The sequence below is a fragment of the Cajanus cajan genome, chromosome 3 (assembly GCF_000230855.2).
Source record: "Cajanus cajan strain Asha chromosome 3, NIPB_CcT2T_4, whole genome shotgun sequence".
Lineage (NCBI taxonomy): Eukaryota > Viridiplantae > Streptophyta > Magnoliopsida > Fabales > Fabaceae > Cajanus > Cajanus cajan.
The window spans coordinates 4110404-4125215 of NC_138519.1; the positions used below are offsets into that span (position 1 = coordinate 4110404).

The 14812-nt window shown below is 35.8% G+C and overlaps 1 long non-coding RNA gene across 1 annotated transcript; it reads left to right on the forward strand.

Moving 5' to 3' along the window:
* Positions 1 to 202: 202 nt before the first annotated feature.
* LOC145956496 (uncharacterized) lies at positions 203 to 1560 on the forward strand. The gene is made up of 3 exons (XR_014432758.1): positions 203 to 285; positions 325 to 400; positions 1334 to 1560. It is a non-coding gene; the product is annotated as an uncharacterized LOC145956496 (long non-coding RNA).
* Positions 1561 to 14812: the final 13252 nt, after the last annotated feature.

Genomic DNA, 14812 nt, shown 5'->3' on the forward strand with positions numbered 1-14812 from the left:
TGCAGAACGGGCCGTTCCGAAAGGAGAACGGGCCGTTCTGCTGGGTTTCGAAACGAGCCGTTCCGGGGCCGTTCCAGTCGAAAATTTTACGTTGTTCTGAAGGGTTCAGAACGGGCGTTCCGTTCTCGGAACGGGCCGTTCTGGGTTAGGTGGCGAAAATTGCTATAAATAGGGGCCTTGGGGTGTTGGAAATGCATGCCTTGAGAGAGAAGAATTCCTAGAGAGAGAAAGAGAGAAGAGGGGAAAGAAAAGAGGAAAGAGAGGAAGAGGAATCCAGTAGAGGAGGTTCTGCCAGGAGAAAGAAAAGAGGAGGGAGAAGAGGAGATTCTGCCCGAGTATCGGTTCCTGTTTAAGGAGAGAGGTGGAGGTTCTGCCCGAGTTTCAGTTCAGGTTTATACAAGTAAGGGTGGCATTTATAAAATTAATCTAGTATGCTAAGTAAGCGTAGTGCTTATAAAATTAATCTAGTGCATATGACCATGATAGGAATAGTATAATTTTAATATGCTATTTTATGTGGAGATTTTCATTTCATATAGTATAATTTGGATCAATTGATGGTTGTTTTGGATATTTATATTATTATTATATTGACAAATTGGCATGGTTATGGTTATGTTTAATTATGGAATATGCTGTGTATGTGGTTTGGAAAAGTAAATAGGACTTAAAGGAGTAAGGTTATGGTATGGATTAGATCTCTTGGTGAGATCAGGATATAATCTTTGGAAAAATATGAAATTTGGAATCCCATGGTGAGGATTCCAATGTGGAACTTTTCCAAAGGTTATATGATAAACCACTTCAGATGTTAGGTGGATTCTGAAGTACTCCTTTAAGTATTCTATTTGCTACCGGTATGGGGGCCAGGCCGAGTCATACCGATGGATGAAGTGGCCATGATCACCAGGGTTACGTGACGACGTAATTCCAGCTGTATAATTCCATGAGAGGTCAGGTGAGATTCCTGGGTTGCTGATATGTTTCAGCGTGCGTGTCAACACTTGGTGGATGGTGTTGAGGCCAACATTGTGAGGATATGTTGGTGTGAGATCATGGAATAATTATACAGTGGTGTGACTTTGTTTCTGGATGTGGAATATGTATACAAATGGTGTGGATTGTATGCATTGGATTTTAGATTTGATTTATATTTGGCATGGAAATAACTATTTATAAGGTTTATTTCCTTGGTGCGGATATATATATATATTATGGATAAATATCTGTTTAATGATATTTTATCATGTACTATGGTTGGTTTTATATGTGCTGACCCTTGCATGTTTCCATGTGGTTTGGACTGTGATGATCTCACTATGTGGGGGAGCAGATCAGGTGTGAGGCTTGGGATAGCAAGAAGTCTTCTGATAGCTGCTTTGAGTAGTAGCAAGGTTTAGAGCTTGACCAGCACCTAGGGTGTCTATATTATTATGGGATTACTGTATAACTTTACTAAGGATGATGACTCTGCCATAGCAGATTATATTATATATTTTGGAACAAATTATATGTTATTGTATAATTACACTCTAGCGTAGCTGGCTTTTGCTCTATTTTCTTTATTTTATAATATTTTATTTTGGTTGGTTATTGATGTGACGGCCTAGGGTGGGTCGTTACAACCATCCTAATCGAGGACGAAAATTTTTGTTGTTGGAGAGAATTGTAATACCCATTTTATTATTATTATTATCAATGGCATTTTCGTAAATTTTCAAAGGTAAAGGGGTGTTTTTGTAATCTTATTATCAATGGCATTTTAGTAATTATCGGTGGCATTTTCGTAATTTTATTAAAATTTTTGGGGTATTTTCGGATTTTGGAACGGGCCGTTCCAAAAGCGGAACGGGCCGTTCCAAAAGATAAAAATATGTGTTCTGGGTTTGTGCAGAACAGGTCTGGAACGGGCCGTTCTCCTTTGGAGAACGGGCCGTTCTGCTTGGAGAACGGGGCGTTTCCCTTGCAGAACGGGCCGTTCTGATTGGAGAACAGGGCGTTCTCCTTGCAGAACGGGCCGTTCCGAAAGGAGAACGGGCCGTTCTGCTGGGTTTCGAAACGGGCCGTTCCGGGGCCGTTCCAGTCGAAAATTTTACGTTGTTCTGAAGGATTCAGAACGGCCGTTCCGTTTTCGGAACGGGCCGTTCTGGGTTAGGTGGCGAAAATTTCTATAAATAGGGGCTAGGGGTTGAAGGAAATTCATAACTTGAAGAGTGAAGTTTTAGAGAGAAAGAAGAGAGAGAAAGGGAGAAAGAGAGAGGAAAGAGGAGAGAGAGAAAGAAGAATCCAGTAGAGGGGGTTCTGCCAAGGGAGAAAAAAGAGGAGGGAGAAGAGGAGATTCTGCCCGAGTTTCGGTTCTTGTTTAAGGAGAGAGGTGGAGGTTCTGTCCGAGTTTCAGTTCAGGTTTATATAAGTAAGGGTGGTATTTATAAAATTAATCTAGTATACTAAGTAAGGGTGGTATTTATAAAATTAATCTAGTATACTAAGTAAGGGTGGTATTTATAAAATTAATCTAGTATACTAAGTAAGGGTGGCATTTATAAAATTAATCTAGTATGCTAAGTAAGGGTAGTGCTTATAAAATTAATCTAGTGCGTATGACCATGATAGGAATAGTATAATTTTAATATGCTATTTTATGTGGAGATTTTCATTTCATATAGTATAATTTGGATCAATTGATGGTTGTTTTGGATATTTATATTATTATTATATTGACAAATTGGCATGGTTATGGTTATGTTTAATTATGGAATATGCTGTGTATGTGGTTTGGAAAAGTAAATAGGACTTAAAGGAGTAAGGTTATGGTATGGATTAGATCTCTTGGTGAGATCAGGATATAATCTTTGGAAAAATATGAAATTGGGAATCCCATGGTGAGGATTCCAATGTGGAACTTTTCCAAAGGTTATATGATAAACCACTTCAGATGTTAGGTGGATTCTGAAGTACTCCTTTAAGTATTCTATTTGCTACCGGTATGGGGGCCAGGCCGAGTCATACCGATGGATGAAGTGGCCATGATCACCAGGGTTACGTGACGACGTAATTCCAGCTGTATATTTCCATGAGAGGTCAGGTGTGATTCCTGGGTTGCTGATATGTTTCAGCGTGCGTGTCAACACTTGGTGGATGGTGTTGAGGCCAACATTGTGAGGATATGTTGGTGTGAGATCATGGAATAATTATACAGTGGTGTGACTTTGTTTCTGGATGTGGAATATGTATACAAATGGTGTGGATTGTATGCATTGGATTTTAGATTTGATTTATATTTGGCATGGAAATAATTATTTATAAGGTTTATTTCCTTGGTGCGGATATATATATATATTATGGATAAATATCTGTTTAATGATATTTCATTTTATTGTACTATGGTTGGTTTTATATGTGCTAACCCTTGCATGTTTCCATGTGGTTTGGACTGTGATGATCTCACTATGTGGGGGAGCAGATCAGGTGTAGGCTTGGGATAGCAAGAAGTCTTCTGATAGCTGCTTTGAGTAGTAGCAAGGTTTAGAGCTTGACCAGCACCTAGGGTGTCTATATTATATTATCTTTTGGATTACTGTATAACTTTACTAAGGATGATGACTCTGCTATAGCAGATTATATTATATATTTTGGAAACAATTTATATGTTATTGTATAATTACACTCTAGCGTAGCTGGCTTTTGCTCTATTTTCTTTATTTTATAATATTTTATTTTGGTTGGTTATTGATGTGACGGCCTAGGGTGGGTCGTTACAATTTTGGTATCAAAAATTTTAGTGTAAACTCATAAAATTCCTTGATCTTTCATCTTGATTAGGATGGTTGGTAGGGGAAACAATTCTAATCCTTCTTCAGGCATGGATGCGCGGCAAATTGCTCAAGCTATGGAGTTAATTGCTGCTGCTATTGGACAACAGAATACTTTGTTAGCTCAGATGGAGACCAACCGGGCTACAGCTGAAGCAGCTAGGGTTGAGGTACCTGATGAGTATAGGGGCTTGTCAGAATTTAGAAAAGGGAATCCTCCTCAATTTACAGGTGTTAATGGACCTGAAATTGCTGATCAATGGATTGAGGAGATGGAGAAAATTTTCATGGTGATGCAGTGTCCAGAGGAGAGGAAGCTAAATTATGCTGTTTATATGTTGGTGGGTGAGGCTAGTTTCTGGTGGAAGGGTGCTCAAGCTATGATGGAGGCTAGAGGTGAAGCGGTAAATTGGGATAACTTTAAAAAGGTGTTTCTGGAGAAATATTTTCCAGATAGTGCTAGGTATGCTAAAGAAGCTGAATTTTTGAGACTGCAACAAGGGAATATGTCAGTACAAGAGTATGTGGTCAAGTTTGAACACTTGGCTAGATATTATTCTCAAGCTATCACTGAAGCCTGGAGGTGTAGGAAGTTTAGTGAGGGTCTAAGATTTGAGCTGAGAAAGACTATTGTTCCTATGGGAATTATGGAGTTTCCAGTTTTAGTTGAAAAGGCAAAAACAGTGGAAAGATTTGAAGGAGGAAATAAAATGGAAAAGGGTCCAGAGGGATCATCTGGATTTGGTAGGGGGAAACATCCTCAAAAGAGACCATCTCAGTTTCAAATTGGAAATGCTAATAAGAAATCGATGGGGACTACTACCACAAGAGATGTTCAGAGTATTAGATGTTATAGATGTGGAGGCCCACATATGATAAGAGATTGTACTACAAAGAATTATGCTTGTTTTAAATGTGGCAAGGTGGGTCACATGGCTAAAGATTGCAATGTCAAAAATATTCCAGCTAGAGAGAACCAGAAAGTGGATCGGCCTACTGCAGCAGGTCGTGTCTTTGCATTAACAGGTGCTGAAGCTGAAACGACATCTGAGCTGGTAAAAGGAAAGGGCAAAGCTGATGGTAATGATATTTCTATTTTATTTGATTCTGGTGCTTCACATTCTTTTATTTCTTATGAATGCGTGGCAAGGTTAAATTTAGTTGTGAGTTCCTTGTGTGTGGATCTAGTTGTTTCTACCCCAGCTTCAGGGTCTATTTTGACTTCTGAAGTTTGTTTGAGATGTCCAGTGGAGGTAGAAGGGCGTAATTATAAAGTGAATTTGTTTTGTTTACCTCTATCCGATTTGGATGTGATTTTAGGGATGGATTGGCTTTCTACCAATAGGATTTTGATAGATTGTTCAGAGAAGAAATTAATCTTTCCTACTGATGAACAGGAGAGATTTATTTCTAATAGACAGGTAGATGGGTTGTTGAAGAATGGAGCTCTTGGGTTTATGATCTTATCTTTTATTAGTATAGAGAATGAAAAGTTGTTGAATAGTATTGATGTTGTTAGAGAATTTCCAGAGGTTTTTCCGGATGATGTTCCGGGATTACCACCAAAGCGAGAGTTAGAGTTTAGTATTGATCTTATACCAGGGGCGGGACCAGTGTCCATTTCTCCTTATAGAATGGCACCAGCGGAGTTGTTTGAATTGAAAAAGCAGGTTGAGGAGCTTTTGGAGAAGCAGATGATCAGACCAAGTGTCTCTCCGTGGGGAGCACCAGTGTTATTGGTAAAGAAGAAGGATGGTGGTGTGAGGTTATGTGTGGATTACAGGCAGTTAAATAAATTGACAATCAAGAATAAGTATCCTTTGCCAAGGATAGATGATTTGATGGACCAATTGAGGGGAGCTTCTGTTTTCTCCAAGATTGATTTGAGATCTGGGTATCACCAGATTCGGGTAAAGGAAGAGGACATACCAAAGACTGCTTTCAGGACTCGATATGGTCATTATGAGTATGTTGTCATGCCTTTTGGAGTGACGAATGCTCCAGCTATTTTCATGGATTATATGAACAGGATTTTCAGACCCTTTCTGGATAAGTTTGTTGTGGTGTTCATTGATGACATTCTGGTTTATTCTAAATCTATGGAAGAACATAGAGAACATCTGAGGATAGTTTTGCAGGTATTGAAGGAGAAACAGTTATTTGCAAAGTTGTCAAAATGTGAGTTTTGGTTATCTGAAGTTAAGTTCTTGGGTCATGTGATTTCTGCACAAGGAATTGCAGTTGATCCTACTAAGGTGGAAGCGATTTTGAGGTGGGAGCGTCCAAAATCAGTTACTGAAATTAGAGGTTTTGTGGGATTGGCTGGCTATTATAGAAGATTTATAGAAGGATTTTCTAAAATAGTTATGCCTTTGACACAGCTGACCAGGAAGGATCATCCTTTTATATGGACGGAGGAGTGTGAAAGGAGTTTTCAAGAGTTAAAGGAAAAGCTGACGTCGTCTCCAGTGTTGATTTTGCCAGATCCTAATAAATCTTTTGAGGTTTATTGTGATGCATCTCATCAAGGTTTAGGATGTGTTCTTATGCAAGATAGACAGGTTGTGGCCTATGTATCTAGGCAGTTAAAGACTCATGAACGAAATTATCCTACGCATGATCTAGAGTTGGCTGCGGTGGTTTTTGCTTTGAAGATTTGGAGGCATTATCTCTATGGAGCAAAGTTTGATGTGTTCAGTGATCATAAGAGTTTGAAATATTTGTTTGATCAGAAAGAGTTAAATATGAGGCAAAGGAGGTGGATTGAATTTTTGAAAGATTATGATTTTCAGTTAATGTACCATCCAGGTAAAGCAAATGTGGTGGCAGATGCTTTGAGTAGAAAATCTCTTCATATGTCTTACATGATGATTAAAGAGATGGAGTTGGTAGAGAAATTCAGGGATATGAATCTTAATGTTGTGATTGCCTCAGATTTTATTAGTTGTGGTATGACTACCATTACTAGTGATTTCTTAGAGATGGTGAAACAAAAACAAGTTCAGGATGCGAGTTTGAACAAGGTTAAGGAGTTGATGAGTTCTGGGAAAGCTGAAGGATTTAAACAAGATATGGATGGAATCTTGAGGTATAAGGGTAGAATTTGTATTCCACAAGATGAGGAGTTGAAGAAGTTGATACTTGAGGAAGGTCATAAAAGTAAGTTAAGTGTACATCCAGGTATGACAAAAATGTATCAAGATTTGAAGAAAATATTCTGGTGGAATGGTATGAAGAGGGAGATAGCTGAGTATATTGCATCTTGCATTGTGTGTCAAAAAGCTAAAGTAGAACATCAAAAACCAGGAGGTTTGTTACAAATGATGGAAGTGCCAGAATGGAAATGGGATAGTATAACCATGGATTTTGTTGTTGGATTACCAAGGTCTGCTAAGAATTGTGATTCTATTTGGGTGATCGTGGATAGATTAACTAAGTGTGCTCATTTCCTTCCAATGAATATAAAGTGGTCCTTGGAAAAGTTAACTCAATTGTATATTAAGGAGATTGTTAGATTACATGGTGTGCCCTCCAGTATCATCTCTGATAGGGATCCTCGTTTTACATCCCGATTTTGGTAAAGTTTGCATCAAGCGTTAGGGACTAAGTTGAGGCTCAGTTCTGCTTATCACCCACAAACTGATGGGCAGTCTGAGAGGACTATCCAATCTTTGGAGGACTTGTTGAGGGCTTGTATTTTGGATCATCTAGGGAATTGGGAAGAGATGTTGCCTTTGGTCGAGTTCACTTATAATAACAGTTTTCATGCAAGTATAGGAATGGCACCGTTTGAGGCTCTGTATGGGAGGAAATGTCGAACACCTTTGTGTTGGTTTAAAGAGGGAGAATCAGTGATGGTGGGGCCAGAGATCATCTTACAGACTACTGAAAAGGTGAAACAAATTCAGGAAAGAATGAGAGCTGCTCAGAGTCGGCAAAAGTCTTATGCAGACAAAAGGAGGAAACCTTTGGAGTTTTCAGAAGGAGAACATGTGTTTTTGAAAGTAACTCCTACCACAGGTGTGGGAAGAGCTATCAAAGCTAAGAAGTTGAATCCTAAGTTTATTGGACCGTATCAAATTCTCAAGAGGATTGGACCAGTGGCATATCAGATTGCATTACCTCCATTCCTTTCTAATCTGCATGATGTGTTCCATGTTTCACAACTGAGGAAATATATTCACGATCCAAGTCATGTCTTGGAATCAGAGGCAGTACAAGTTAAGGAAAATTTAACTTTTGAGAAACAGCCAGTTTCAGTGGCAGATAAGAAAGTTAAACAGTTGCGAGGTAAATCTATCAATTTGGTGAAAGTTATTTGGGATGAGATTACTAATGAAGCTACTTGGGAGTTGGAGGAAAGGATGAAGGATCAATACCCATATCTCTTTTAGAGTAAGTGAATTTTCGAGGACGAAAATTTTTGTTGTTGGAGAGAATTGTAATACCCATTTTATTATTATTAATTATCAATGGCATTTTAGTAATTATCGGTGGCATTTTCGTAATTTTATTAAAGTTTTTGGGGTATTTTCGGATTTTGGAACGGGCTGTTCCAAAAGCGGAACGGGCCGTTCCAAAAGATAAAAATACGTGTTCTGGATTTGTGCAGAACAGGGCTGGAACGGGCCGTTCTCCAAAGGAGAACGGGCCGTTCTGCTTGGAGAACGGGGCGTTTCCCTTGCAGAACGGGCCGTTCTGATTGGAGAACGGGGCGTTCTCCTTGCAGAACGGGCCGTTCCAAAAGGAGAACGGGCCGTTCTGCTGGGTTTCGAAACGAGCCGTTCCGGGGCCGTTCCAGTCGAAAATTTTATGTTGTTCTGAAGGGTTCAGAACGGGCGTTCCGTTCTCGGAACGGGCCGTTCTGGGTTAGGTGGCGAAAATTGCTATAAATAGGGGCCTTGGGGTGTTGGAAATGCATGCCTTGAGAGAGAAGAATTCCTAGAGAGAGAAAGAGAGAAGAGGGGAAAGAAAAGAGGAAAGAGAGGAAGAGGAATCCAGTAGAGGAGGTTCTGCCAGGAGAAAGAAAAGAGGAGGGAGAAGAGGAGATTCTGCCCGAGTTTCGGTTCCTGTTTAAGGAGAGAGGTGGAGGTTCTGCCCGAGTTTCAGTTCAGGTTTATACAAGTAAGGGTGGCATTTATAAAATTAATCTAGTATGCTAAGTAAGGGTAGTGCTTATAAAATTAATCTAGTGCGTATGACCATGATAGGAATAGTATAATTTTAATATGCTATTTTATGTGGAGATTTTCATTTCATATAGTATAATTTGGATCAATTGATGGTTGTTTTGGATATTTATATTATTATTATATTGACAAATTGGCATGGTTATGGTTATGTTTAATTATGGAATATGCTGTGTATGTGGTTTGGAAAAGTAAATAGGACTTAAAGGAGTAAGATTATGGTATGGATTAGATCTCTTGGTGAGATCAGGATATAATCTTTGGAAAAATATGAAATTGGGAATCCCATGGTGAGGATTCCAATGTGGAACTTTTCCAAAGGTTATATGATAAACCACTTCAGATGTTAGGTGGATTCTGAAGTACTCCTTTAAGTATTCTATTTGCTACCGGTATGGGGGCCAGGCCGAGTCATACCGATGGAACCATTTCAGATGTTAGGCCGAGTCATTCTATTTATAGTATAATCATGGTTTATACTAAATAGTAGTAAAAGTTGGTTCTTGTACATGTTATAGGATGTAAGCAATGATCAATTCATACATGCTTAGGAATGATATTTATGAAAAAGGTATTCTAATATGATTTGATATACATGTATGTAGAAATAAGAATAGATGACTTTATGGATCAATCAGTGGAGGGTTGTGATAATAAAATGTTTTTGACCTTAGGATGTGAGATGATCATATTAGAGTATAGATTTAAACTAGATTGTCTAAGTATGAATTTGGATTGTATGAGGTGAGTATTTTAGACCATGAAATTTCTTGCGGAGGAAGATCTACCTAAGTTGTGCTTAAGTGAGAGATACTTGAGTCAATTAGTAAAATCAGGAGTCTTGTTTGATAGTTTATATGAAAATTCAGTGAGTAATTTTTTTTAACAGCTGTTCATGGTTTAAACTGCTCTCACTATAAAAATTGCTTTTGCCTTCGTTTCTTTGGTTATTAAGATGTTTCAGTTCACTAGGTTGTTTCTTGCCTACCCTTGGAATCAACCGTAAGGATAATCTATATCAGGAATTCTTGAACCTATGTATATTTTTAACTACCCAAATCATTTCGTTGCTTACTTCTTTGAATTACTTACTATTACCTTTGATTGAATTGACTAGAAAGGAGTTACATTAGTATGGGATAACAATTGAGGAAGTAGTTTTCAAACTCTTAAGGAAAGATTGACTAGTGTTAATATTACTAGATTTTAGTAAGATTATTGTGATATATAAATATGTCTATGAAAATAGGTTTAGGAAGAATATTGTGGCAAGAAGAAAAGATAGTAGCTTATGTTTCTAAGAAATTGAAAATTCATGAGAGAAATTACCTTACCTATAACCTTGTTAGCGACTTTGTCATTTATACTAAGATTTGGAGACACTAACTATATGATTCTATGGTTGAGGTATTTAGTGATCATAAGAACCTTAAATATCTTTTGACCAAAGGGGTTGAATACGAGATAAAAGAAATAGTTGAAATTTCTTAAGGAGTAAAATTTTGATCTTATTATTTGGCTAAAGCCATTGTGGTGATTGATGTTTTGAGGAAATCTTTATCTTTCATTATGATTAGAGAGATGAATCTTTTTGGCTCAAATTAGAAATTTAAGTTTGGATTATAAGGTTACTTCTAGTATTGTGAGATTAAGTATGAATAACGAATGGATTGTTGAAGAAAATTATAGGAGCATAATTAATTGATTTATTTTGGTAACAAGTTATAAGGCTATAGGTTAAGGTGATGGATATGATTATGACTTGGGTGAAGATGAAATGGTGAAACTAGAGAACTGATATGGATATCGAGTGTACATTATGCTTAGGTACCTGATCTTTAGAATTGATCATAGAAGAGTTTGAATTGGTTGTAGATAGAGTAGTAAAATTAGTGATCTGATATGTGTATCTAATGCTTAGGTGTTGATGTTGTGGCAAATATCTGGAATACAATGATAACCAAATTATTATTTTGATGATTTAAGGATTGAATTTGATTGCAGAATTTAGAAACTTATGCTTGATGTGTAAGATTACCCTAGTAGCATTGAATTATTTATGTTGGAAGTAACTATCAGATTAATAGATGAGATTAGAGGAACTAGGAGTTAGATCCTTTATTAGTGACCCAAATAAGCAAAAGATTAGAAAGGACACAGTTGGATGTTTAGTTATAAAACTTGAAAGGACATAAGAGTACTCTTAACATTTATTTAGGAGTTACTAAAATGTATCAGAGTGGCGCAGGGGAAGCGTGATGGTCTAATATGGAAAGAGAAGTAGAGAACTTGAATCAAGGTATGGAGAGTGAGTTTAAATTTAGAGTGGATGGAGTTTTGAGATTTAAGGATAAGTTGGGCATTCCTAGTGTGCTAGAATTTAATAAAGCAATCCTAGAAGAAGGTCATAAGAGTATCTTTAGTATCCATTCAGAAACTACTAAGATGTACCAAAATCTTAAGAAGATATTTTGTGACCTAAGATGAAGAGAGGAGTAAAGCAATTGTATATTTATGGTTAGCATACTAGAAGTTTTTAAGAATCTTGTAGCACTTAGATGCTCCATTTTGGAAGTAAGATGGTGAATAGATAGACCCTAGTGTAAGATTTGTCTAAGACGCTTAAGAAATTGATTTTGTTTGTGTTTAAGTGGATAAATTCGTCAAGATCTTTCCCTAAGCAAAATCCTTTGAGGAAATTGATAAAAGTTGTACATCAACAAGGTAGTGATGTTGCATAAGAATTAGAAGTAAGAATGCGAAGAGTTTACCATTGCAAAAATTTCGGGGACGAAATTTCTAAAAGGAGGGGAGAATTGTAACATCCCAAATTTTATTCAATGAAAAGAAATATTTTTTTTATGTATTTATTATGTGAATAAGTATTTATTTATGTATTTTACTATTTACGTATACGTATTTTACTATTTATGTACACATATTTTTACTATTTATGTATACGTATTTTACTATTTACGAATACGTATGTATGAATAGTATTTTACTATGCAATTGCACAGTGAAGGGCGGCTGAAACGTGGGCTGCGGATTCTTTACGTTTCAAAATTTTAATTAATTTAAATATAATAATGAATAGTGCATAGTGCATAGTAATTTATAATATTATTTTAATGAATAGTGCATAGTGCATAGTAACTTCAAAAATTCTATAAATAGGGGCCTAAGGTTTTGAAAATTTAGAATTCTAGAGAGAAGGAAATTCTGGAGAAATAGAGAGAGAAAGTAAGAGAGAGAGAAGGAGAAAGAAAAGGAGGTTCTGCTCTAGTGCCTTGTTTAAGGAGAAAGAGGAAGAGATTCTGCCCTAATTCCGATTCCTTTTAAGGAAAGATAGAGAGGAGGAGATTCTGCCCAAATTTCTGTAAACCCAGGTAAGGGGGGAGTGAGAAACCTCGCTTGGGGGTGTGGGAATAATTGTTAAATAGTTTGTTTGTTGGATTGGCTCCCGATCCCTTGCCTGTTGTTTATTTCTTTGAATATGTATTATTGATGTGTTTTGTTTTATATCTTATTTATTTACATATTAGAATCTGTTATTTGAATGGAAGGCTAAGCCTCCTAAGTATTTATAAATTTGTAATCTATTATTTAAATGGAAGGCTGAGCCTCCTTATTATCTTATATTACCTTTTAAGCTTCCTACTTTACTTAAAAGATCTTAATATATTATTATTGAAAAATATGATACCTAAGCAACCTCTGGACTGTTGGATTGTTGGACTGTTGGACTGTTGGACTGTTTGGACTGTTGGACTGTTTGGACTGTTGGACTATTGGACTATTAAATTGGATTATTGAAATAATTCTTAATTATGAAATATGAATATGATATGTGTAACATGCTAAAGGTTGAGTCTGTGAATGTATGACATGCATCATATGCACATATTACTCCAGGTGTGCCGCTGAGGCCGCATACCCACGACTAACAAGGTGTACCTTTGGGTCACCCACGATATGCTAACGAGGTGTATGAACACCAATGATAGGTGTACCTTAGGGTCACCGACAATTGTATAGGTGTGCCTTCGGGTCACCAATGATGATATGTGAACTTCCGTATGGCGCCACATGCATACATTAGTGAGTCAAGTCAAGAAAATCATTATACATAAGCATATATGTGAGATTGATTATATATGTGAATTATATTGCGTGTGTGTGTGCTATTTAACTTTTATTTCTATATCTGCAACTGAGTGAGAAGTTTCTCACTCCCTTGTCATTTTTGTGTATATTTAAATTATGATGCAGATAATTAGCATGAGGCTGAGGATGTTGGTGGTGAAGCTTAGGCTTCTGTTTGGGTTTCGCTCTGATAGGATGTGACATCGGGATTAGCTAGACTTATTGTTAAATTATTATTATTTTTCTTTTGTAATTTTTATGTTATTTATGTTGAAAGTGTGTATTTTTGTCATATTATAATTTTACTAAAAGATTATAAGTTAATTCCTAACTAGGAGGCCCTGCCACCTTTACTGGGATTAATCTATAATCTTTATTTTATTATTTCTTGACAATTTGATACTTACAGTTGAAAATTATGAATGTGCATCTTTTACCCAATGATACTTGAGATAATTATTTTATATTAGACTAAGAAAGAATTTATATATAGATGGTTTATATCTATTGTAATTATGTTGGGGTAGAGGGTGTTACATCCTCTAAATCAAATCGACTTGGAAGTCCTCAACTTGGATCCTTATATGGAATAAACATATTGATGTTATATTGATCTCACCTAACCTAGTTATGACCTAGTTCCATTAATGTTTAATTGTTCTCCTATATTCATAACAAGAAAATAAGTTGTTAAGATAACTTGTAATTAGTTAACTAATTTTTAAGAACTAATTTTTTTATTCATATGAATTCTATTATTTTTAAACTCTATTTTCATGTGAGATGTTAATCTCACTATAGCTTAACTCATTATAAATATTATTATTGTACATGTTGTAGTGAATATGTTTTGTTTTGTCTTGACTTTTAGTGATATAGGTTTTGTTTTATCTAATCTTTTCACAAATATGAACTAATATGAAAAAAATAAATTTTAACTTATTGTTTAGACTTGTGGTTAAAAGTGTTATGTTTTATCTCTCTCCTTCCACTAATATGAACTGGTTTGAACAAAGAAGATTTTGTCTTGTTTTGATGATTTAAAAATTATAACAATTGTTTTGGAAAATTGGATTTTTTTAAAAAATAAAAGTTTTTTATTGTGTTTGTAAATGACTGCTGAATATTTAAATTGTGATGTGCTCTTATGTTTGGCCACATAGAATTTAGTTGGGCTTTGTTTGATGTACTTAGTGATGAGATTATTTGAATTACTTATTGAAGGTTAAAATTATAAAATATATTTGGAAGAAAAATTTATTTGATCGGTAAATTGATCTTTAAAAATAAGATATTATAGAAGGGATGAATCAAAAACCTTTCAAACAATAAAACTTTGTTATGATTTTACTTCATAAAGTTACAATTGATGTTCTACGACATATATTAATCCAAAATAAATTTTAAAGGATGTTTAAGAGATAATTTACACTATGTTACATTGTATAATATTATATAAATGATTGATGATGATGTTTGTTAAATCTCTTTTGATTTAGAGAACTAACAACTGATGGTGATTCAATTAATTAATTAGTTATGTGTTGGATATATATAGTACGAGGAATGTTATGATATAGATTACTTATTAGGTATCTATTTGTGAATTGTTGACATACCTATAAAAAAGATAAGTGGAAAAGTTTCAAAAAAAAAAATAGAGGA